The sequence below is a fragment of the Olea europaea genome, chromosome 14 (genome assembly GCF_002742605.1).
Source record: "Olea europaea var. sylvestris chromosome 14, O_europaea_v1, whole genome shotgun sequence".
Classification (NCBI taxonomy): domain Eukaryota; kingdom Viridiplantae; phylum Streptophyta; class Magnoliopsida; order Lamiales; family Oleaceae; genus Olea; species Olea europaea.
Genome location: NC_036250.1, coordinates 12,315,195 through 12,340,165, shown reverse-complemented (window position 1 = coordinate 12,340,165; position 24,971 = coordinate 12,315,195). Strand labels below are relative to the sequence as shown.

Genomic DNA, 24,971 nt, shown 5'->3' with positions numbered 1-24,971 from the left:
CAAAAAGCTTATTTTGATCAAGGGATTAGAAATGATCCCGCTTCATTTGGACAGGCCATAGAAAGTGATTACTCTCCAAAATGAATTGATGCCATGAATGATAAGTTAGAATCAATGGACCAAAATGAATTTTGGGACCTCGTTGAATTGCCTAAAAATTGTAAAACAGTCGACTGTAAATGGGTCTTTAAGACCAAGTGCGACTCTAAAGGTAATGTTGAACGCCAAAAGGATAGACTTGTGGCCAAAGACTTTACTTAGAAAGGAGGCATTGATTATAAAGAGACCTTCTCTCTCATATCTAAGAAGGACTCTCTTAGAATTGTTATGGCTTTGATTGCACATTATAATCAAGAGTTACATCAAATGGATGTGAAAACAGCTTTTTTGAATGGGAGTTTAGAAGAAGAAGTCTATATGGATCAACCCAAAGGTTTTCCTGTAAAGGGAAAAGAACACATGGTTTGCAAATTAAAGAAGTCAATATATGGACTCAAACAAGCTTCCAGACAATGGTATCTTAAGTTCAATGATACCATTACATCCTTCAGATTTAAAGAAAATACCATTGATCAGTGTATATACCTGAAGATTAGTGGGAATAAGTTTGTGTTTTTTATTCTATATGTTGACAACATATTGCTTGCCAGTAGTAATCTTGGCCTAAGATTCTCTCTAAGAACTTTGAAATGAAAGATATGGGTGAGGCAACTTATATGATAGAAATAGAAATAGTCCGTGATTGATCACGTGGATTGTTGGGGTTGTCTCAAAAAGCATATATAGAAAAGATTCTAGAGAGATTCAGTATGAAGAATTGTGCAGCTAGTGTTGCCCCAATACAAAAAGGGGATATGTTTAGTCTCATGCAGTGTGCACAAAATGAATGGGAACATAAGCAAATGGAAAAAATTCCTTATGCTTCTACTGTTGGAAGCTTGATGCAAGCCGAAACTTACACTAGACCAGACATTAACTTTGCAGTTGGTATGCTCGAAAGATACCAAAGTAATCCTGGAATGGATCACTAGAAAGCCACAAAGAAAGTGATGAGATATTTGCAAGGGACGAAGGACTACATGCTCACGTACAAGAGATCTGATAACCTTGAGGTGATTGGCTATTCAGATTCAAATTTTGCTGGATGCATTGACAGTTAAAAGTCCACATTCGATTATTTGTTTCTGCTAGCTGGAGGAGCAATTTCTTGAAAAAGTACCAAACAAACTATCACTGCTTTATCCACCGTGGAAGTTGAATTTGTGGCATGCTTTGAGGCCACTATTCATGGATTGTGGTTGCGGAATTTTATCTCAGGGCTTGAGATTGTTAACACTATTGCTAGACATTGAGAATTTATTGTGATAATATTGCAGGAGTCTTTTTCTCTAAAAATGAAAAATATTCTAAAGGTGCTAAGTACATGGAGCTCAAATATTTTGTTGTAAAGGAGGAAGTTTAGAAATAACAAGTGTCTGTAGAAAATATACAGACAGAGCTCAGGATTGCAGATCCATTGACAAAGGGTTTACCACCAAAGATATTTATGGAACATGTTAGCAGAATGGGTCTTTGTTATAGCCAGTAACGTTTATTTTGGATTACATTATGATTTTTTGCCTTTGCTGCTTAAGATATCATTAAATGTGTTTCTGATATTTCTTGTTTTCCATAATTGTGCATACGTAAGTTTGGATGTATGATAACGAGAATAGTCAATGATAAAGATATAATGATTGGACCTTTATGATACTTCACACTTATAGACTGTGGTGAAATGGTCTGCAAGCGTTGTAGTACATGGAAGGAAATATTTCACTTTACTGATATAGAACCGCCATGACTCTGGATTTTTATCCAAATTCGATCTGAATCCGATGAAATTAATAGGACATGGATTTAGGGTCTCAATTCGATAACACGATTAAGATCCGAATCCGATAATTCGTTAACTAAATGGAGCAAATATGGATGTAGGTAAATCCGATCCGATAACAATCCGATCCGATTTATTATAATAATATAATATATTTTGTATATTATTGCATAGTGTATTACATTTTTTTATTTTTTATTTTTTTTGAATTGACCTTATACTTTATGACTTTTAATGAAGGACGTCAAAATTACTAAATTTCAATAACATTAATATGTATTATAATAAATTTTGTATGGAGAAAAAAAATAAAATGTTGAAACACAATAATGGGCTTGACACTTTCTTTCATCCCAACTCCATGTGCCATAATGTCAATCTAACAAATGATAAATTGATAATGGGCTTGTCACTTTCTTTCACCCAATGATTAATTGCACGTCACTTCAAATTATCATGTTCAATGTTTCTTTCACCACCACTTGTGCTTTAAAATAGATATAAAATAATGTGTTAATGAATCATTGGTGGACAGCCAATTTTAAATAGTGAATCTCAACTCTACTTCTCAACTCTACTTCAAGAGAAATGTTGAAGTCCGAGTTTATATAAATATATACGTTATCACTCTAATAGCTTGTGCTATCAGATGGTTGAATCTCAACTCTACTTCCAAGCTCCACCCACGTTTTAGTGTTTTACCTTTTGTTTCTTGAACATTCTTCTCTCTAGAAATTAACTCGAACAAAAAATCCTTTCCTATTCACTCGGCTAAATCAAATTAAAAAAATGGAAATCCCATGGTATTCTCCATCTGTAATTCATATTTATGTCTGCCCGACTCTTCATCTCTACGTAGCAGGGATAGATCTGGTTCATTCCAAATCGAGGTTTCTTCTTCTTTGATTCTCTTTATTCATTTTCTATTTGTAATGCTTTATTTGAACGAGGTTAATCGACTAGTGTAAAGTAGAAAAGAATGGTATACGTGGACTATCATCATACTCATGTTTACATATTTACATCTATAATGCTTTATTTGTAGAATAAAGAATTGTCCCTTTTTTAAAAAAAATAATAAAAAATTATGAAGGAGAAAGATTTCAGAATTGACTTAGTGATATTCCTCTTCTATTTTATGTACTATACATTTCAATTTATGTTTTGTAATTTGTGGAGCTTAAAATGTTCAATTAAATGTCCTTCATGTCAATCCATTTTTGGTTTTTCCTTCTGATCTGTGGTCATTGATCAAGTATGTACATGGTCTTGTTTGTGAATTTAGTATATACGATGTTCCTCGTGTGACCACCATTTCCTGCAAAATATAGGCGGATAGTCTCCAGAAATGTCTCAGATTCAACAAATGGCTTAGTTGTATTTATCTGCTTCGTAGAGGCTTTTTTTCAGTTCATTTGCTGAGTGCCAACTGGATTGAATTTCTGTGTAGGCTTCTTCAAGAGACATAAGGTTGAAATTCAGCCTGGTGCAACTTCATTGGTTAAAATAACAAAATTAAATTACCCCAAATTTTTTTGTTGTTTTCATTTTGTTATTTTGTTGTTTTCCTCAAATTGTTTTAACATATTGACCTTGATTCTAGGACTCTTTGGATACATATAATGGCTGACAAGCCCAACACTAAAGTGGAGAAAAAAGATGATGCGAGGAATGTTATACAAGTTGAAGATTCACCTTCACCTTTTCCTAAGAGACGAAAATTGACATCAAAGGTATGGAATGATTTTCTGAAATTTAAGGGGCCAAAAGGAAATTAAATTGCAAAGTGCAAAAATTGTCGCAAACAATTTGTAGGAGAAAGTGGTAAAGGAACTAGCCACTTAAATTATCACTTGGACAGGTGTAATGGGAAAGGTAGTAGAGACATTGGTCAACAAAAACTATCAATATCCAAAAGTTCCCCAGAGGCTACTACCATATTTCAAAATCATAAGTTTGACCAATTGAAAAGTATGATGGATTTTGCTAAAATGGTTATCATGCATAATTATCCTTTTAATATGGCTGAACATGAATATTTTGAGATATTTTGTAATGGTTTGCAACCAATGTTTAAGCTTGTGTCAAGAAATACAGTGAGGTCTGGTGTCTTTGAAGTTTACAAACGTGAGAAAGAGAAATTACACAACCACTAGGAGAAACTTCCAGGTAAAATCACTCTAACTACTGATATTTGGACATCTAATCATCAAGATATTGGTTATATATGCTTGACATCTCATTTTATTGATGATGATTATGAATTGAACAAAAAAATAATTGGTTACAGATGTATTGAATATCCTCATGACGCAAAAACTCTTTTTGGATATATCACTGATATGATTTTGGATTGGAATCTGGAGAAAAAATTGTTCGCCATGGTGGTTGATAATGCTACCGTCAATGATGCGATGGTAAGAAGTTTGAAATCTGGCTTTGTGACAAGCCTGCAATACCTTTGGAAGGTGAGTTATTTCATGTGCGTTGTAGTGCTCATATTCTTAATTTGATTGTGCAAGATGGGTTAAAAGTAATTGGAGTGTTTATTCATAAGGTTAAAGAAACCGTGAAGTATTTGAAAAGGTCTCCATATGCAACACAAAAATTTACTCATGCAAAAAAATCAACTTAGGTTGAAAGATAAGAAAAAGGTGAAGATGGATTGTTCTACTTGATGGAATTTTACTTTTGAGATGATTGAAAGTGCAATAGAGATGAAAGAGGTGCTTTGGCGCTTAGCACAAACAGATCGTAATTATAAACTCTATCCAAGTGAAGAAGAATGGAAAATTGCTAAAATTCTATGTGATTGCTTGAGAATATTTTATGATGCAACAAATCATTTTTCTGGTTCTCATTTTCCCACATCAAATGTGTTCTTTTCCTAATGTTTGTAATATTCAACTACATTTATCTAAATGGGAAAGAAGTGAGCACGGCTTTTTGAGTATGATGGCTGGCCAATGAAATTGAAGTTTGTTAAATATTGGGAGGAATGTTGTTTGGTATTAGCAATTGCTATTGTTTTTTATCCAAGATTTAAAATGAATTTGGTTGAATATTATTACAATAAACTCTATGGTGTTTATGCTCATACACCTGTTGAAAGAGTTCATAAGGCAACATTTAACTTTTTCAATGAGCATGATGATATTTCATCTCAATCTGAAGTGGAAGTAAGTCAAGAAGTTGGTTCTAGCAATGATCATGGAAGGGGGGCTTTTCTAGAGGACCAGCTGAGTGGGTTTGATTCTTGGTCAATGCAATTTCGATCTTCTAATTTGTCATGTTCTTCTCAAAAGTCAAAATTAGAGAAGTACTTGGAGGAGCCATTATTTCGAAGAACTGAAAATTTTAAAGTTCTAAATTGATGAAAGGTTAATAATGTTAAATTCCCTACTCTTGGAAAAATTGCTCGTGACATATTAGCTGTTCCACCAGCTACTATTGCATCTGAGGCTGCATTTACTGTGGGAAGAAGAGTAGTTGATTATTTTTGTGCTTCATTACTTCCGGAAACTGTAGAAGCTTTGGTGACCACACAAGATCGGCTCCCTTCCCTGAAAAAGAAAAGTAAGTAACTAAGTATTCTAATTATTAAGTTTGGTTATAATTTTTTTTTTTTTTACTCAAGAAATATGTATTATTATTTATTCTTTACGCGTACTTAATTTGTCACGTTCTTTTTGCAGAACTTGACATGAATGTTACAAACAAGGCCCCACAAAATTAAAATAATGTTTCTTAATTACTAAAGTTTATGTAAGTTTTACTTATAAATTTATGTTTTCAATTTCTTGAAATGATATTTGTTTTGTACGGCCTTTATTCTTAAACATCTATTTTTGTAGACGTGGTGGACGGGTGGGTGATATGATATGGAGAGAGAGCTCAAACTTCAAAAGCTGCGCTTGAGAAATTTTTTTTCCTCGTTTTTGTTGCTCACTCTATCTATAACATTTGTTGGATATGTAGTCATTGCAATATTTCATATTTTGGTTCCTTTTAATTTGGTATTATCTTGTGGATTGTTATTGAAATTGCCAATAGGTTAATATTGTTTTTTTTTTTTATATATATTGCAATAAAAAATGTGTAAAATATTTTAGATCGGACTGGATATGGGTAGATCCGATCCATTGACAGCCCTACTCGCACTTGTGGGTTGTTCAACTATAGTATTATGGTAACCAAACTAATGAAGGATTGGAATGTTGAGCGCCTTACGTTTATCTTGACTATCCCAAAAGGTTTATTATGGTCATATGGGCCAAGTGGGAGAATGTAAGAAGTTGTCCCACATGACGTGGCACATATTCACTTAATTATCGGGATTACTCAAAGATTACAATCCTAAATAATTTTGGTAAACAAAATTCTAGATCAATCAAAGAAATCATTCCTAATTAGATTAAATCTTTGATGGAAGGATAATCATAATGAAAAAGGAAATTGGTCCTCTCTCTACCCAATAAAAGGCACACAATATCCATCACGTTTGTGCAACTTAATTGAGGGTTAAGTGGGAGAAACCGTTTTCAGTGCCTTCATTCTTCTCCGATGAAGGATTGGAATGTTGCGTGCCTTATGTTTATCTTAACTTTCCCAAAAGGTTTATTATGATCATATGGGCCAAGTGAGAGAATGTAAGAAGTTGTCCCACATGACGTGGCACATATTCACTTAATTATTGGGATTTGTCAAAGATTACAATCCAATAATTTTGGTAAACAAAATTCTAGATCAATCAGCGAAGTCATTTCCTAACTAGATTAAATCTTTGATGGAAAGATAACCATAATGAAAAAGGAAACTGGTCCTCTCTCTACCCAATAAAAGGCACACAATATCCATCATGTTTGTGCAATCCATCATGTTTGTGCAACTTAATTGAGGGTTAAGTGAGAGAAACCGTTTCCAGTGCCTTCATTCTTCTCCAAAGATTGTTCTCATGGATTCAGATATGTCAAATTCCTTTCCACGAATAAAAAATAAAAATAAAAAAATCCCTTACGAGAATCATGATTATTTGAGTTCTTGGTTACTATGGATTTAATCTTACAATGCCACCCCACAAATCACCTATATGGGCAGAGTACTAACAATAATAATAACAATAATAATAGTAATAATAATCTTCAAACTAAAGGGGCTTCGCATTATGTTAATTGTACTGAACAAGAAGTTAGTAATCTAAAGAGATTAACATGTTAAAATGAATCATCTTCAGCTTTTCGGTTCTCATCAAAGTTTTTGAAGATGACAGAGGACAACACATACATTCAGTGAGGTGTAATCATCGAGTTCATCAAAGTGTACTTGTTATAGTTGTTATCCTCATCGATCTGATCAATAAAAATAATATGACTTGACCCGCTAGTTTTATTAGTGACTATTTTAAATTTCTAGTAAGGTTGACTTACATGTATAGTTATCAGATTCGATCCGAATATCAATCCAACAAGGCATCGGGTACTAGGATAGTGGTTGGATCTATGGGTTGCTAAAAAAACTATTCAAAACTTTCGTAGTATAATTTTTTTCTGTGAAATGCAATTTTAATTTGTTTTCACTAATTATTTTTAAATCTAGAAATTATTAATATTATAATCTTTTTTACATTTAATTTTGTAATTTTGTATATTATAGAATTTCTGACAAAATTTATATTATTCTCATTCTTCTATTATGTACAAACGTTTTATTAGCTATCTCCGAATTTTTTTTGTATATTAAAGTATTCATTTCAACTAAACTAGAAATAACTTTATATGTCACCAAAAAATAAATAAATAAATAAATAAATAAAACTATTTGAAATTAGGGTTGGACGTAGTCTAACTCAATTCGAACTGAATCCGAATTTTCGAGTATTTAGTAAGTAGAACCATCGGATCTAAATTTAATTATGGAATCATTCGGATTCGATTCAATTCGGTTCCCTAGTTTCGTATTACATTAATTCAACTATGACATGTTCAAATTTTAACTCTTACAAAATAATGTAGTTCAATCTCGTGATATTTTTTGCCTCTCATTATTGAGTTCTTCATAAATTTGATATTAAAATCACAAAAATAGGAAGATAGCAAACTTACAATAATGAAAAGAGGCATAGCCGAGCTTCCCATTCGATTTCTCCCAAACGGTAGAAACGATAGAATAAGAGATTTGAGTAAAAATTAGATCCATTTGAATAAATTGGACTTAGTCAAAAATTAGAAATAGGAAAATCATATTTTGGGTTTGGACTAATTAGTTAGCAAATTTATTTAAAAATAAAATAATTTGGCTTATTAAAGATTAAAAAAAATTAAAGAAATTAATGAGATTCAATTCTTATTCGGACCGAGAACTAAAAATTGAACCAAATCCGTCGATTATCGATTCAGATATTCGTTCAGGTATTTAACTTTAAAAGACCGCTCGATTCAATTCAATTTGGTTCAGGTCCGATTCGATCAGATTTTATTAGGAGATTTGTTTAGCCCAATTTGAAACCGATTCAGATATTCGTTCAGGTATTTAACTTTAAAAGACCGCTCGATTCAATTCAATTTGGTTCAGGTCCGATTCGATCAGATTTTATTAGGAGATTTGTTTAACCCAATTTTAAACTATATATATATATATAGTAAAATGCTAGACTATAATTATTTTCAGTCTTAGGCAACAACAGATATTGGTTTGTTGTTATAACAAATATATTATAAATACTGGAAAATATAAATCACAACAAAATCTTATTTGACTCGATGGTAGGTATATTGTCCTCAAAAGTTACTCATTTCACGAAGAATAATGCTATTCATGATGAAGATTGTATGATAGTCGTCATATGTGATATACACATGGAAGTTTGTTATTTTATACATTAATGTGATAGTTATTTGATACACACAGCCGTTTGTTATTTGATGCATTGTATGCCACGTAATAAGACTACCAATAGTCTTTCACAAAATTCACTGATTTTAACCGGTTCAATGGTCGTCAAGTCATCTTAGACACTTGACTTGAAAAAGATCTCGGGTCATTGGTTTTCCCACCTAATCGAGTTTAATAATCATGTTTGGAAAATCTTAAACTATAAAAATGTTAACATATATTTTTTATTCACACATTTAGGATTCACATTTTATAATCACTTAACTTGTAAAAGCGTCGAAATTCTTTGACAATACCTCCCTACTAGATCACGATAACTTAAATTATATCATGTCTTCAATTTAAATACATTTACTTTTAGTGAGCACATACCCATTCTTACTTACCCCCACCCCCACCAAATGGTGATAAAAAAATAAAAATAAATAAAATATATATATATATAAATTTTGATGACAATTGATAAAATGTGCATTAAAAAGTTTTGAGTTACATAAAATATGTTATTAAAATTAATTGTTAATTTAAATTAAAATTAAAATCTAATGTCATAGCTAGACCAAACACAAGTTTAATATATCGAAATGTTGAAAAATTAAAAATATTAGCATATGAAAATATATATATATATATATATATATATATATATTGAAGATTATTTAGTATTATCATGATACATGAATAAATCTTATCTATAGTTTAAAAGATCTATTTTATTCCAGTTGTAACTCTTATTTTGAACTCTATAAATATAGAACGTTGGTTCATAATAATACACAATTGAGTTTTAACTCTTTATTTCTTCTCTTATTTTCTCTCTTCCCTTTAATTTTATAACACGTTATAAGCACGATAGCTTAATTTTTCAAAGTTTGGAGAAGGTAGTAATTTTTTTAAACATAATTATTTATCACGTGTATCAAAATAAATTTAATAACATGTGAATTTTATGTTGGAATCATATTATTTCTGTCGAAGTGATTATGTGACCTGCCTAAATTTGTCCCTTGATTATGCCACCCATTATTGCATAGACACAATGGTTTATGGTTAAAGTAAAAAATAACATATTGTGTCACCCATTATTTCGTGACCTGCCTCAATTGTGTATAATTCTTTAAATGTAATTCTTTTGTTAACTTATTTTAGTCAAAGTTTAACATGCAAAGGTAATGATTACTTTTTACTCCAATCATTATTTTTTTTTTAATTAATGTCATATCGGTGTATGAATTCATCCGATCTATGCTATTCCATCAAATTTTTTTCAGGATTTATTCATGTCTTTTCTCAATTTATGTGCAAGACAAAAATTAATATCCAACAACACATCTTTTAATAAAATAAAATAAAAATTGCGTAATGATTTTATATTATTGCACGTGTAACTGTGTCTGTTGAAGCAGTATTTGTCATTCAATTAATTATCACGTTCTATTCTTTATGAATTTAGTACTTTATTTATTTATTATACATAATTTGTTGTTGCTCCCGAAGTAGCACAACATTATAATTAATATTCTCGAAGAATACATTTGCTATTGAAGAGTATAAATTATATTTTTTAATATTTCAGAAGAATATTGACGTATTGATCTTGAAGAAATAATAATAAAATATGTGCTCCTGAAGTAGCATATATTTCGAAGAACATATTATTTTAGTGTTTATCCTTGAAGGAAAATACATAACTTATCTCATATTGATATTGACTACTTGATTAATTATTATATGATGTTTAATCTTATTCTTCGAAACTAATTATATTTTATTTTACTGTAGTTAATCAAATGGCAAACATCACAAAACTTAAGTTTACTGCACTTGACATCTCTGGCAAAAATTATTTATCATTGGTACTTAATGCTGATATCAATCTTGTCTCAAAAGGTTTGGGGGAGATAATAAAAGAAGGAAATAAAGAATCCCTGCAGGATCGAGCAAAAACACTCATCTTCTTTCGTCATCATCTTCATGACGGACTGAAAATTGAATATCTTACTGAAAAAGATCCATAGGTTCTTTGAAAAAAATTAACTGAAAGTTTTGATCATCAAATGACTAAAGTCCTTCACAAAGCCCGTTATGAGTGGATGCACCTTCGTTTGCAAGACTTCAAAACTGTTAGCAAGTACAATTCTGAATTGTTCAGAATATGTTCAAAATTGACATTGTGTGGAGAAAAAATCACTGATGAAGATATGTTGGAGAAAACTTTTTCCACCTTTTACGCCTCGAACGTGTTCCTGCGACAACAATATCGCGAGCATGATTTCAAGAAGTACTCAGAACTTATATCTTGCCTACTTGTTGCTGAACAAAATAATGAATTGCTGATGAAAAATAATGGGTTACGTCCAACTGGTTCTGTACCATTGCCTGAAGCAAATGCAATATCAAGACAAGGACACGGACGTGGATGTAGACATGGATTTGGACGTGGACGCGGAGGTGCACGCGGAGTAAACTATGGACGAAATAATCAACAAAGTTATCAACAATAAGGCAACAATTTCAAAAGGTTCAAAGTAAATGAAAGTAGTACACCTAAAAAGTTACATGAAAAAAGTTGTTTTAGATGTGGAATGAAATGACATTGGACACGTACCTATCGTACGGCAAAACTCCTTGTGGATCTCTACCAAAAATCAATTAAGGGAAAGGGAAAAGCAGAGACAAATTTTGCTGACTATGATGGTCCAATTGATGTGACTCATTTGGATGTCTCCGATTTCTTTGCTGATCCAAATGGAAATATTGACCATTTGATTGGGGGTGGTGTGATATATATATATATATATATATATATAGTATTTCCCTTTATTTTAGAAATTTAGTTTGAAATATATTTTTACTTTTCGCAAAAATTTTGAACTTTATTATCTATCTTTAATTTCACAGTATTAATTATGCTTATCATTTTGAATTTAAATTCAATTTTTTTAAAAATATATCTATTTTGTTATATTGATAGATTCATGATAGATTGTCAAGACACCTGCTTGATTGATAGTACAATTATACATATTATTCTTCAAGACAAAAAAATATATTTTTTGAACTTAACATTAAAAGAGAATAATGTCAATACAATATCAGATACATCGAATATCGTTAAAGGCTCCAGATGAGCTTGTCTTATTTTACCAAATAATACAAAATTATATATTAACGATGCACTTTATTTTAATAAATTCAAAAAAAATTTGCTTAGTTTTAAAGATATTCGTTGCAATGAATATCATATTGAGACGACACAAGAAAATAATATCGAATATCTTTGTATAACTTTTTTTGTATCTGGTCAGAAGCAGATAAAAGAAAATTTTCATGCACTCCCATCTGGCTTGTATTGTACATTTATAAAAATGATTGAATCAAATAATGTCACGAATTAGAAGTTTGTTGACCCAAAAAATTTTATACTTTGACAAGATCGACTTGGACATCCAGGAGCTATAATGATGCGTCGAATAATAAACAACTCACATGAACATCATTTAAAAAATCAGAAGATTCTTTTACCTAATGATTATCCATATGTAGCTTGTTCACAAGGCAAGTTAGTCATTAGACCTTCAACTAAAAAGGTCAATATTGAATCTCCAACTTTCTTGGAAAGAATTCATGGAGATATATGTGGGCCAATACACTCACCATATGGACTATTTCGTTATTTTATGATATTAATTGATTATTCCACCAGATGGTCACATGTTTGCCTACTTTCCACTAGAAATGTAGCTTTTGCTAGACTACTTGCTCAAATTATAAAATTACGAGCACAATTTCTTGATTAATCAATTAAAACTATTCGCCTTGACAATGCTGGTGAATTTAGATCACAAGCATTCGATGATTATTGTATGTCAATCGGGATTGTAATTGAACATTCAGTTGAGCATGTCCATATACAAAATGGTTTGGAAAAATGGTCTATTAAGCATCTACAACTTATTGCTAAACCAATACTTATGAAAACAAAACTCCCAATTTCTGTTTGAGGTCATGTCATACTACATGCTGCATCATTAGGTCATGTCATACTACATACTACATGTCAATATTCACCTTTGCAATTGGCATTTGGTTATGAACTTGATATTTCTCACCTACGGGTCTTTGGTTGTGCTATCCAAGTTTCTATTTCACCCCACAACGTACTAAAATGGGTCCCCAACGAAAACTTGAAATTTATGTGGTTTTGATTCACCATCAATTATTAGGTATTTTGAACTTTTAACGGGTGATTTATTTACTGCACGTTTTTCAAGTTGTCATTTTGATGAAATGACTTTTCCAATTATGGGAGGGGAAAAACTACATCCTGAAAAACAAGGTAAAATTTCTTGGAATGAAACAACTCTATCTCATTTTGATCCTCGTGGCAATCAATGTGAGCAAGAGGTTGAAAAAATCATTCATTTGCAAAGAGTTATAAATCAATTACCTGATATATTTGTTGACCCAGAGAAGTGACAAAGTCATATGTTCTAGCAGAAAATATTTCAACAAAAATTGATGTCTCTATAAGACAATCTGTTGTAACAAATGAATCTCAAATACGCCAGAAGCGTGGTCGACCAGTTCGTTCAAAAAACTCTGTACCTCGAAAAAAAGTACATGAGAAAGACCAATCAAAAATTTTGGAAGAAATTACATTAGAAAAGATTGATCAATCAGATATTGAAAAATTTATTTAGATATATTTATTGATCAAAAAGATAAATAATATCTCACGCAGTAGTTTTAAATGCTCGAACACGAATTTATGTCCTATGAGGACAATTTATTAGCATTACATTTGATATATCCATGACACGCTTAAAGTTTGATAGTGTTTGATTCTAATACAAAAAATCTTCAAATGAAAATGAAGCAAATAGCAAAATGGTTTCATTAAGATTGCTTATACTCTTGATGAGTATTTGACATAACAAATTATAAAACCTCAAAAGAGGTTCGAGTACCTGAAATAATGAAACTTGAGATCTTTCAACAAGTTATGTTATTATGGGAAAATAAATAGAATTAAAAAGAAAAAATTATCGACAACAATTTTACATATGATTCACTGCATTATATAGCGAGGAATAAAAAAGAATACGTCGAATTATATCGATCAAAATAATGTTGACAAATTAAATGCATGTGGTATAATCGTCTTAGCGAATATTTGTTGAATGAGGGTTATAAAAATGATGATATCTACCTATGTGTTTTCATAAAGAAAACAAATAGTGGATTTGCAATTGTGGCAGTTTATGTTGATGATTTAAATTTAATTGGAACTCCTGAATAACTCAACAAAACTGCTGATTATTTGAAAAATAAATTTGAGATGAAGGATTTGGGAAAAATCAAATTTTGTCTTGGATTGCAGATTGAACATTTCGCAGATGGATTATTTGTTCACTAATCTACGTATACAGAAAAAGTTTAAAAACATTTTTACATGGATAATGCACATCCATTTGCATCACCTATGATTGTTTGATCACTTGATTTGAAAAAAGATCTATTTCGTCCACTTGAAGGTGGAGAAAAAGTTCTTGGTCCTGAAGTACCATATCTTAGTGCAATTGGAGTATTAACTTATCTTGCAAATTGCACTCGACCTGGCATAACTTTTTCTGTAACTCTCCTTGTGAAATATAGCTCTACATCAACTCAAAGACATTGGAATGGTGTTAAACATACTTTTTGTTACCTAAAGGGTACATTAATTTGGGATTATTTTATTCTCAAAAGTTAGGATCTGCTTTAGTAAGATATATAAATGCATGTTATCTATCTGACCCACATAAAGCTAAATTACAAACAAGTTATGTGTTTACACGTGGAGGAATGGCTATATCATGGAGATCTGTGAAGCAATCTTTGACAGCTACATCTTCAAATCATTCTGAAATTATTGCAATCCATGAAGCAGGCGCGAGAATGTATATTGTTGAAAAACATGACCTATCATATCCAAGTATCATGCAGATTAATTTCAACAAAGGATAGTCCAACAATTTTGTATGAAGACAATGCAGCTTGTATTGCACAACTCAGAGAAGGCTATATCAAAGGTGATAGAACGAAACATATTTCTCCAAAATTCTTTCATAGACATGAGCTTCAAAAGAATGGCGATATCAATATCCAACAAATTCGCTCAAGAAAAATGTGACCGATTTATTCACAAAAGCACTGTCAACATCTACATTCAAGAAATTAGTTCATGAGATTGGAATGCGTCGACTCAAAGATTTTCAGTAATCAACATCAGGGGAAGTAGTTGTACTCTTTTTCCTTAGTTTAGGTTTTGTCCCACTGGGTTTTCTTAGCAATGTTTTAATGAGGCAGCATTTATTTTTAGTATTCAAAAATAACTGTACTCTTTTTCCTATTGTTTGATTTTTTTCTCTTTGAATTTTTATCAAGCAACGTTTTAACGAGGCAGTTATTGTATAAACAATCATCAAAGGGAGAGTGTTATAAAATAATGAGATAATTATTTAATATTATCATGATACATGGATAAGTCTTATCTACAGTTTATATCTATTTTATTCAAATTGTAACTCTTATTTTGAACTCTATAAATATAGGACGTTGGTTCATAATAATACACAATTGAGTTTTAACTCTTTATTTCTTCTCTTATTTTCTCTCTTCCCTTTAATTTTATAACACACACACACACACACACATGTATATATATAGAGAGAGAGAGAGTGAGAGAGAGACGAAAATGGCAAATTTTTAAATCATTTCACTTTCTAAACCAATTACTTTTTTATTATAAATTAAAATTAAAGGTAAACCATGTAAATGACATGCTAGAACGAGTGAGCATACTTAGTTTCATAACCGACATAAAGCAAATAAATTGGAGAAAACTTGCGACAATGTGATTTTATCTCCCCTAAAAGAATTTTCAAAAAAACCGTAGCCTTAAGATTTGAAATTTATCGATCGCTACATCAAATCTCACTAAACTTGACCTCAAATTTTGCATAGGCACAACTACGACAAAAAGAATTTACATAAACCTTATTATCTGAAAATTGAATAGGTTGCTGACTATGACAATAACAGAGATTCGCTAAACTATCAACTATATTAAAACAATTATCCAGTGAATACTTTCAAATAAGAATATCAAAATTATAAAAAATGAATACACTATTTTAATTCCAATAAAAACATGGTTCAACTAATAAGATTTAAAAGTGCCAAACAAATCGAAATGAAATCACAACAATTAACTGTAAAATCTAGCAATTAAGTTATAAAAAAAAATAGTAAATTGAGTGATTACATATAAAAAAAAAAAAAAAAAGCCTATTTTGCTAAATCTATAGGGAGCCCAGCACGAATATTAACACAACAGCACAACTATCAATAAAATATATGCAAATAGTTGTCAAAAAATTTAAAAATAATTGGATAAACTGGCCTATAAATTAGAAAAAGAAGAAATTATGTGAGTTTGAATTAAAATTTAGATTTAATAGTCTACTTTTGTGATGGATCATCGACGAATATGGTTCATCAGTAATTGTTTAGCACTTCAGCCAATTTGAGATTTTTGCATTCTTTGAGATGACTAATTGATTATGATTTAATTAATTTATTGGGATGGATAATTGTCTAATTGAGCATTTACTTTAATTGGATTGGATATTATGTTTAATTGAGTTGGGTCTAATATTGATGTTTCTTTCAAATAGAGAATGTGTTTAGTTTCAATTGGATTGGATAAAATTTACTTTAATTTCATAAACGATTTGACGAATTGAAACGATTTGCAAAAAATTGAAACATACATCAAAACATTTTTAAAGCAGTTTCGTTTTGGCTCAAAATCGAAAAGTTGACGGACCCATGTAGATCCAAACTAATTGTTTCAAAAAGGCATTTTCAAATTAATTTTGTGGTTTGAAGATTTCATTATTGAGTCTTACCATACAACATGCAATACATATTTATATAATAAGTCTTTTAATGCGGCTTTGTGTGTAAGTAATCAGCAAATGTACTCCTTGTCCTTATTAGTCTCGTTGCTATCATAACACTGTTGTGAATTCCGTTATCAACTCCTACATAGTAGTAGAAAATCTGTATATTGATTAGTATTTTGAGATTGTTATAGTAAATTTTGGAAAATTAAGGTGTCAATCGGTATCACTTTGTCCACATTGTTATCAACGTGCAATATAAATTTATCAGATTAGTCTTTCAATGTGCATCAGGCACTATCATTCAACAATTGCACTCCTTGCACTTGTATATTCTCATTGCCATCATAACACATAACTTTCAGTCCTGAAATCCATTATCAAATCCTAGTCAATCGTCGTTAGTAATTTAAATTATTATCGTAAATTTTGAAAAATTAACGTGTCACCCAGTGTTTCACTTTTTCCACATTGTTATCAACATGAAACGCACATTTTTATATAAATAATCCTTTATTTTTGTCTTTATGTTCTCAAATAACATTTACACTCCTGGACCTTGTGTACTCTCGTTGATATCATAACATGATTCCATTGTCAACTCCTGGTAAACCGTGGAAAACTTGTATCTTGAAAATTTCGATTATTACCCCGTGTATCACTTCGTCAACATTGTGTATCACAATTTCGACGCTCACATTTCCATACGGATTTGAATCTAGATATTTACTACTAGGGATAACAACAGTTTAAAAAGAATTCATGTAATTTAACTACCAAAAAAATTAATGTAATAACCTAGCTGGAAAATAAATAAACTATCACATTACAATTTCCATGTGCTGGGACCGATGACCAATAATGTAGAAATTGAGATTTAATTATCACCACTTGAAGTAATAAACAAGATCACAAAATATCAAAAACAAGATTTAAAGTAAAGAAGAAAAAGAGAATTTAAGTATAGGAATGATGAATTTTATTAAACCCGACAATATGAAGAGAATTATAACGACACAGTAATTTGGCTTAAACTAAACTGAAAGATGAGCTACATATTTATAGTACACGAGTCAAACCCTAAAACTCGGCTAAAATATGGAAATTAAGAAAAACCACGTAAAAGAAAGAAATCCGGCATCCAAATATTATTTCCTTAATTTTGGATGCAATTGATTTCTTTCCTTTTTCACTTGGCTCTAATAATTCTTTCCTAAACCAAGACAACACGCAATCTTCCAATCTTTGACCAAATTTTGAGGCACCTAATTAACACCATGAGTCAAACTAATTAATAGATATGACGTTCAAGAGCAATTACTTGAAACAAAACAAAATTGTGGTAAACATGAAATTAGATGTAAGCTTAGTAACCACTAGCATATTTAACCTTTACGAACTCGAAGACTATAACCAATTAACCATGGGCGACATTGTTTTGCGATATGATATTGTTCTCTCTACCTTAAAGTCAAAAATTAACTCAAAAGTAAAATAGAAATAATTGAATAAATAAAGTTTACTCAATTTATTAAATTACTGCTTGTCTAGAGAAAAATCATGATGAATACAGAAATAGTCACTGATGGATATCGGTAGTGTTGGAAACGTAATTTGCAATTATTATCTAGATTCATGAATTATAATTATACATGCATTTGTCCATTAATGTACTAGAGGAGGAGAAACGTATCTATTCAATGTTGGTTCATGAGTTAGGCTAGATACATGTTAAATCTTATCTATAAATACCCATGTAACTCAAGCCATTAAAAGTATCGAAGTCACAAAAATTTACAATATAATATCTTCTCTTCTACAATCATAAAAAAGTGCAGCAGCACTATATTACGTATAATTTCGAGCATTCGATATTCCTTCTTTTTCATTTGGTTTTTAATCAATCCCCAACAGGTAGCTTCTAAAAAAGAATCATATTCTGTATCCCTTGTCGTTACGGACAATTGTCGTTAAATCGAGGTAAGCAAAGTCTAGCCCTTATCACAATTAACGGTCAAGGCACGCAAGCTGATTTGAAATTTCATGAGGACAGATATTTTTTTTAGTGGAATCATTTTTGATTGGTGATAAATAAATGATTTCAAAAAATTTAATTGAATCTATCGAGCGTGGTCGCCTATATTGATGCTTTAGCATCATTGGTACTAGATAATATTTTTTATTGAGAAAAATTGGTACAAATGATCCCTAACCTAGGGGCCGGTTACCGTGCAAATGGTTTCTAATGAAAGTTCATTGATGTAGAGAAGGTTCAGATGATTATTTCTTCTTGTAATTTAATATCAGGGAAAACTGCTAAAAGGAAATGAAATTGCAGTGAAAAGATTATCGAGGGATTCAGGCAAGGCGAGTTGGAATATAAAAAGGAGGTCTTGTTAGTGGCGAGACTTCAACACAGGAATCTGGTTTGGCCCTTGGATTTCTCGGTCGAAAGAAGTGAAAGGCTTCTTATCTACGAATCGGTCAAGAATGGGAGTCTTGACCGGTTCATATTTGGTAAAGTTTTGCTCCTATTTTAAGTAAATTATGTATTGCTATTTATTTAGAGCATAATTACCCTCATTTGATTTCCTGATATGTCATATATGCTTAACAGATTTGTAAATCAAAGCAATCATCCATATACGGATTGGGAAAATCGCTATATAGTCATAGTGGGTATTGCCAGGGGACTTTTTTACCTACACGAAGATTCTCGACTACGAATTGTTCACCATGATCGCAAAGAGAGCAATGTTCTATTAGATGGAGAGATGAACCCAAAAATTTCATATTTTGTCATGGCAAAATTATTTGTCCCGAATGAAACTCAGCACAAATTTTGGCATGACAAAATTATTTGTCCCAAATGAAACTCAGCACAAATTTTGGAGTACTAGCAAAATCGTAGGAACCTAGTAAGCATTTTAGATAAGTACCTAGTCTTAAAATATCTTTTTGCTTATTTTTACAAAGTGGATGCTTCGGAAAAAAAATTTGAAGCTATTCATAAAAATATAAATTTGGTTGTGCTTTAAATTAAACATAACTAGATAATTATTCAAAGACTAGTTCTATGTAGAAGCAGTGGCGCTCAACTCCAGGTGCAGTGGAGCCACTGCTACATTTTCTAATTGAGTTAAGATGCATTTTTATTCATTGGACAATATTACAGTGATCATACTTAATGCTAAACACACTTGTACTAGATAGAATTACTCTATTTAAATAACATCAGCACCAATGATACATCTACAAACTGACCATCACAGTGGATGTACGGCTCCTGAGTATGTAATACATACATGGAGAGTTCTCCATTAAATCAGATGTCTTTGGCTTCGGCATCCTAGTTTTGGAAATCATGTGCGGTCAGAAAACCTGTAATTTCCAAAACAACGAGATAATGGAAGACCTCCTAAGTTGTGTAAGTTCAAATATGCATAAGTTGGGTCTTTGTAAATTTGATGTTACATGATGCTCATATTATATTTAAGCATTCCCATTCTAACAGGTTTGGAAAAACTGGTATGAAGGAACGGCTGCAAATATAATAGATCGGGCATTAAGGTCTTCTTCATGATCCTTTAGTGACATTATGTGATGCATTTATATTGGTTTGTTATGTGTTCAAGAAAATGCAGCTGATTGACCTACAATGGCATCAATGGTTCTCATGGTTTCTACCTTCTCCGTAACTTTGTCATTACCGTCACAACCCGCATGTTTTGTGTCCAATAGAGTTGATTCAAAATTTCAGATCTTCGTGAGAATGATTCATCCAAAGATCGATCAGAACTACTCATTTATCAGCAAATGATGTCTCAATGAGTGATTTATATCTGCACTAATTTTCATTTAGATTATGCATATTCAATAGGTACATGCATGACATTTTCCATTTATTTTTATTATAAATGCAATTATTTTATAAGCAAACTTGTTTTTATGATTTCTATTGGTATGTTTTCCATGTTCTCTCCTTGTAGTAATTTCTTGCACATCTCATAAGACAATCCCGATTCATGTTATACAAATACACTTTTTAGTAAGTTTTTAGGGTTGTTAACTGTTCCAAAGTTATTTAAAGGGTAATTAGTACGAAACGTCCATTCTTTTCAATATTATTGTGCAAAGCGTCTCTAGGTTTTTTTTTTTTTTTTTTTTGCTATTTTTACCTTTATTTTCACCTTTGATTGCCAAAACATTCTTCCATCGACTTATCGTCAGTATCTCCATTAAATGAGCACAAAAAAGTCAATTTTCTTTTCGAAAAGAAAGGTATAGTCTTACAAAATTTTCCATTTCTTTCCACCTTGAATAGGTTCTTCCATAACTAACAGCAATGTTAATACAAAAATAACCTTATGATTAGTGTCTAAAAGTACTTCAAAAATATATCATTTACAAGGTATTTTAGATTTATTTTGTTTAAGTTCATTAATTTTAGTCTTTAATTTCAATTCTCTTCCCATAAATTCAAATTATATAAATACATGGTTATAAAGTGCAATTAATCGAAATATATATTTACATATATGTCGGCTTGAGTATTATGCTTTGAAAGAGCATTTATTTAATGTATTTCAAATTTATTTTCAATGTAGAGCAAGTGGAGAAAAAAATGTTGAAAAGTCAAAATTGATGGGTTGTCTCGATAAAATAATCATAACTTGAGCTATAGATATCGAACCAAGACCGTTCAAGTTGGGTTGGAAAGATAAGATATGTGAGTACAACTTTCATGCCAAGAAGTCAAATTCTCATCATAGGATAGCCAAAATTATCGTACAAAATCCAGGTTGTTATTTGCCTTATACATCTTTTCTACCTGTGAGCAGCACTTATTTTTTTGCCATATTTGGAGCTATAGAGATCCAATGGACCTGATATTTGTATCAATGGAAGATAACTTGAGTGAAAACAACTTATCTATTGATCAAAAAGTTAAGTTTGCTATACAACATATCTGAAAATTGGTATCAAATTACACATTTCAGCTATCTTTAAACTGGACTGAACACAAGTTGCAAATTGTCTATTTGCATGTTGGATGTTCCTTTTCCTATAAAAGGGAGACCTTAGCCAAAAGTTTGAGGGTATAAATTCCTCTTTATCATTTTCTAGTTTCCTTTATTTTCTTTGTAACATTTCATTATGTATTTCTAAACCTTTTGCTAGAGCTTGGGGTGAAACTCTGATGAATGCGTAGTATTGTCCTTGATATTTCACTTTGTTCTTCAATGTTGATCTTCTTACTTGGTTGAAGTATATGCTCTACAAATAGTTTTGGTTTGTTAAAGACTTTGATTTATTATTGACAATTTTGGAAAAATAAATACTTAGATAATATCTACATACCAACAACTTATTTTGACATATTCTTTGGAACAATTATCAAAACTATCTTTTAGTATATTTACCATCAATGATTTTATCTTCCATATGAGATCACTCCCCAGTTAATTTTCATATGAGTTAAATAAAAGACCAAAAATAATTTCTACTCATTTATTCGAAGTGAATCCCCAACGCTCTAGCATTCTTCTTCATCGTAATTCCACCAACCATTCAAAACTTATAAATTAGTTTATTTCCTTTCAATTCCTTGTGGTTCGACCTTGGACTTCCAAATTTACTATTTGAGACAACCTGTACTTGGGTTTATAGCCTTAAAGTTGTAGTAAGTTTTTGGCCCGTTGCTGGGAATTTGCTTCAAGGATTATTTTCTATTACTTTCTGTGAGGTTTTCTTCTCTTTCGTAATCTTCACAAATCAAGCACATTCGTTCCTTTTTCCATTTTATTACTTTAGTTATTTTACTTTAAAGAAGGGCTGAACCTCTTTCGTTTTTTTTTCTTTCTTTAAGGGGAAGGTCGAGCTTCCCAAACTGCCTTCCTTTATTATATGGTTGGTCGTGCCATCTAATTTTCGTTCTTTACATCTATTTTATGTTATTTTATATCATATTGGTACCGTGAATTTTATTCTCATCGTTTAGCTAGAGATAAATATGAAACTTTCTTTAATAATTTGTTTGACTAACCTCAACACTCACTCACATGTTCCACCTTGGCTAAAAATGAAAGCGTACATGATGAAAATGAAATCCAACAAGCACGAACCATGCGTGATTACTTGCAACCTCCTCGAAATTCTTCTCCTTCATATTTCATTTTCCATCTTAATGCTAATAATTTTTTTATTTAAGTTGGATATGATTCCATTACTTCCTAATTTTCTTGGTTTAGAATCCCAAAGTCCATATTTGTATCTTAAAGAATTTGAATATGTGTGTGCCATATTTAACTATCAAACTTGCCCCAGTGAAATTAGTAAAATCTAACCAGATAAGAGAAGATAAGTATTAGGAAGTAATGAAATCATAACCATCTTGAATCAAAAAATTATTAGCATTAAGATGGAAAATGAAACATGAAGGAGCAGAATTTCGAGAAGGTTGCAAGTAATCACGCATGGTTCATGCTTGTTGGTTTTCATTTTCATAATGTACACTTTCATTTTCAGTCATGGTGGAAGATATGAGTGAGTGTTGAGGTGAGTCAAACAAATTAATCACAATTATCTCTAACTAGGCAATGAGAATTAAATTCATGATACCAATATGACATAAAATAGCATAAAGTAGATGTAAAGAATGAAAATTAGGTGGCACGGCCAACCTAACCATATAATAAAAGAAAGGCAGATTGAGAGGCTTGACCTTCCCTTTAAAGAAAGAAAAAGAAATAGAAAAATGAAGGAGGCTCAGCCTTCCTTTAAAGTAGAATAACTAAAGTAATAAAATGAAAAAAAGGAACAAGTGTACCTGATTTGTGAAGATTACGAAAGAGAAGAAAACCTCACAAAAAGTAACAGAAAATAATCCTTGACGTAAATCCTGGACAACGGTGCCAAAAACTTGCTACAACTTTTAGGTTACAAACCCAAGTGTAGGTTGTCTTAAGTAGTAAACTCGAAAATCTGAAGTCGAACCACAAGGAATTGGAAGGAAATAAACTAATCTATGAGTTATGAATGGTTGGTAGAAATATGATGAAGAAGAATACTAGAGTGCTGGGATTCACTTCGGATAAATGAGTAGAAATTATTCTTGATCTTTTATTTAACTCATATGAAAATTAACTGGGGAGCAATCTCATATGGAAGATAAAACATTGATGATAAATATACTATAAGATAGTTCTTGATAATTGTTTGAAAGAATCTGTCAAAATAAATTGTTTTTATGTAGAAATTATCTAAGCATTTATTGTTCCAAAATTGTCAACAATAAATCAAAATCTTTAACAAACCAAAATCATTTGTAGAACATATACTTCAAACAAGTAAGAAAATCAACATTGAAGAACAAAGTGAAAGATCAAAGACAATACTACGCATTCATCGAAGTTCTACCCCAAGCTCTCACAAAAGGTTTAGTAATACATAATGAAATGTTACAAAGAAAATGAAGGAAACTAGAAGATGAATTGATGCCCCCTCAAACTCTTGGATAAGGTCCCCTTTTATAGGCAAAAGAACATCCAACATGCAAATGGACAATTTGCAACTTTTATTCTGTCCAGCTTGAAGACAATTGGAATGTAAAACTTAATACCAACTTTCAGACATGTTGTGCAGCAAATTTGGACTTTTGATCAAGAGATAAGTTGTTGCCACTCGAGTTATCTTTCCATTGTTATAAATATCAGGTCCATTGGATCTTTATAACTCTAGATATGGCCAAAACAATGATTACTGCTCACAGGTAGAAAAGCTATATAAAGCAAGTAACAATCTGGATTTTGCACGGTAATTTTGGCTGCCCTATAATTTATAATGAGAATTTGACTTCTTGGGAACGTGAAAATTGAGATGCATATATTACCTTTCCAACCCAACTTGAATCATCTTGGTTCGATGTCTATAGCTCAAGTTATGATCATTTTATGGAGACAGCTGCATCTTACTCGAGACAGCCCATCATTTTTTACTTTTCAACATTTTTTCTCCACTTGCTCTACATTGGAATACATTTGAAGTACATCAAATAAATGCTCTTTCAAGGTATAATACTCATGCTGACATGTATGTAAATACATATTTCGATTAATTGCACTTTACAACTATGTATTTATGCGATTTGAATTTATGGTAAGAGAATTGAAATTAAAGACTAAAATTAGTAAACTTATGCAAAATGAATGTAAAATGCTTTGTAAATGATATATCTTTGAAGCACTTTTACACTC

General features: G+C 31.1%; 2 long non-coding RNA genes across 4 annotated transcripts; both read left to right on the top strand.

The window, feature by feature from the left end:
* Nucleotides 1-2,541: 2,541 nt before the first annotated feature.
* Nucleotides 2,542-5,898, top strand: LOC111409202. 3 transcript variants are annotated; one of them, XR_002705461.1, is made up of 4 exons: nt 2,542-2,766; nt 3,327-5,452; nt 5,572-5,641; nt 5,731-5,898. It is a non-coding gene; the product is annotated as an uncharacterized LOC111409202 (long non-coding RNA). The 3 variants fall into 3 exon arrangements; XR_002705460.1 differs by lacking the exon at nt 2,542-2,766 and having other exon boundaries at nt 3,312-4,045; nt 4,167-5,452; XR_002705459.1 differs by lacking the exon at nt 2,542-2,766 and having other exon boundaries at nt 3,312-5,452.
* A 12,958-nt stretch (nt 5,899-18,856) lies between these two features.
* LOC111409659 lies at nt 18,857-20,820 on the top strand. Its single transcript, XR_002705507.1, has 3 exons — nt 18,857-19,233; nt 19,334-20,143; nt 20,231-20,820. It is a non-coding gene; the product is annotated as an uncharacterized LOC111409659 (long non-coding RNA).
* The last annotated feature ends 4,151 nt before the right edge of the window (nt 20,821-24,971 follow it).